This window comes from Primulina huaijiensis, chromosome 6 (assembly GCF_012295235.1).
Source record: "Primulina huaijiensis isolate GDHJ02 chromosome 6, ASM1229523v2, whole genome shotgun sequence".
Taxonomy (NCBI): domain Eukaryota; kingdom Viridiplantae; phylum Streptophyta; class Magnoliopsida; order Lamiales; family Gesneriaceae; genus Primulina; species Primulina huaijiensis.
The window spans coordinates 11826340-11829182 of NC_133311.1; positions in this window are offsets into that span (position 1 = coordinate 11826340).

The window sequence follows — 2843 nt, forward strand, 5'->3', positions numbered from 1 at the left end:
ACTTTCAACATTTGATCAAAGTGCCTGAACTCTAAAAATTGCAAATATATAATCTGAAATTTATAAATATCCCTCAAACAAATCTGAAAATTCGAAAATTATTGCCAAATAAGAGATGATTATCATCGGGTCATTACAAATAAATTATATAATTTAATCATATCAATTTTTTTTTATTAAGTTCGTTCTCAATAAGCTCTCTATTATGTCGAACTCGATCAACACAAAATTATTGAAATTTCATCACTAACCTGACCATATACTACTACTATTGGTGTAAAATCTAGACTTCTTCCTTTCACGCCTTGGATATTCTGGAGTTACAAAGGATGACACAATTACAATTTCATCCGCGGAGGCGTAGCTGGTTGGGCAAAATATGAGTATGGAGGGGGAGATCTTCGTGGTGAATTGGACTGGACTGCATGGGTTGACTAGAATGTAAGGGTACGTGCGGTGGTGGGCTGTTGCGGGATTGTGGAATCAATGGCCACTTCATCTACTGGTTTGTTTACTACAGTATTCTTTCCTACCTTGACTCATCAAAATAGTGATTCGCTCTATAATATGATCGCTGGTGCCTGCTAGGATCTTCAAATACACCAGACATGACAAGCAATCTTAGGTATTTTCATTTTCTATATTTCGTATCCATGAGAAATTCAAAGTCAAGTTGGGAGATGCCTGTGCTCTTCATATCCACAAAGTCCTAAATGAATTTTACAAATGACAATTATTCTTTTTCAACAAATCAAGTCCTACAAAGATTTGCAAAACTGGAGCAAGATTCTTGATTCTGAAAACAATCTCATCTCTGAAGCCTTAGTCAGGCGAGATTTTATTGCTATGATGATCATTCTGGATCACAAGAGAGCAAACTTTGATCCTAAAAGTCCAATCTCTAGAGATGATGTTGATGTCATTGGACAACTTGAACTGGATGCACTAGCTTTGGATATGAATGTCAAATTTATGAGGCGAGGTCTTCAGCTCCCGCTAACTCTTGTTGGGACTGCTGCTCAAGAATCATATAAGCCTCAAGAACTAGAATATCCTGAGCAGATAGTTCAATACAACTTCGTGGCTCAACCTGATCAACTGCACAGAAAGATCATTCTGAACCTAATCGAGCTGATGACTACTCTTTTCTAGATTAGCAGCTGGAATCTGTATAGACTATTGTGTTGCCACCTCATTCATCATTTCAAGAAAGTTATGAGAAGTTCTTGAGGTTACTATAAACTCCACTGATGACAAGTTGAAGTCCACTGAAGATGTCATTCTTCCAGAGATTGATCAATACTCTATTATTCCTGAAGGTACTACAGGTCAAATCTCTACAGATCTTTTAAATGAATTTTTAATTGAGACAGTGGCAGGTCCAAAGACTCCGTATCTTCCATAGAATCAAGAACAATCACTGCATGACAGTCCTCATCTCATGACCTATGATGCTACTATAACAGAGGGCTTGAAACTGCAACATCAAATGTCTGAACCAATCATATCTCATACCAGTCCGACTAAACCTACATTGGAGATTGTTCTACTTGAAATTTTAACTAATTCAAATACGTTCTCCAAAGAAATTTCAGATGGTGTGCATTCTCCAGAGCCCAATCCATTGAAAGTGGCTCTTGACTCTCTAGCTCAAACTGTTACAACACTTCAGGCAGGACTAGTTTTCTCTGATAGTATCTTTGAAAGCTTCTAGAATCAGATGTTGTCACAACTTGCAGATGTTTCTGCTGTACAAAAAATGATGTTAATATAACTTGCAACATTGACAGAGCCAAAGCTGAGCTGTCTACCCAGATCGATACATTACAGACTAATTTTGGTATACAATTACTTCAAGAGTTTATGGAATTTTTGCAAAAAAGGCCCTGATGATGCCAAAAAGGGGAAAAGACTCATCCTGCCACGCCTAAAAAGTCAATCAGTGGCGGTCAAGGTCATGGTGACAGTTCTGGATGAAGAGGAAGTGGTCATAGTGGTAGTTGTGGACCAAGTTATTCTTCACAACAATCTTATAGGCATTAGTTTGTTGTTGTAACTTCTTTTGGATGTTTGATTGAATGCTCTTAAATTAAATGGATGATTTATTATTGTCTTTTGGACTAAGTTTTGCCGTCACAAAAAAAAAAAAATTTGTTAAAGACAAAATCGAACTTAAGTTTTGGTGATAACAAAATTGAACTTTATCTTAACAAAAGAAGATCAAATTGGAGAGATATATTTCTAATTTAATATATCCGGATCCATTTACAAGTCAGACTGATTATTATGGAACCAGTGCATATTGAGTCGATAATATTGAATAAGTTGGAACAGTCCAACCAAGTTGGGTGTGAACCGATCTAAATACATTATTTGCAGTTAACAACCGAATTTCTCTGAGTCTTTTTTGGAATATTCAGAAAGAACATTGTAACTGTTGTGAAAAAATAAAAATTTACGATAAAAAGTAAAAATCTCAAACTCTCAAAATTATCACACTACACACTTTATAATATTTTTCTCTCAACTCAATTGTGATTTTCTTCACAAATGAGATATCTATTTATAGAAAATCTTTACAAATAATCCAAAAATAAAATCATCATTACCTACATCATCACACACTAATTTTCAATATTTACAACTCTTATTTTCAACATTCAAATATTCAACATACACATTTTAAATATTAATTTTCAACACTCCCCCTTGTGATGATGATCATGATACGATGATGTCTTCATTACGTGTTTTTGTACTGCCTCATTAAAAACCTTACTAGGAAAAACCCATTGGGATAAAAACCATAGTAAGGGAAAAAGAGTGCAGTCACGTAAACTCCC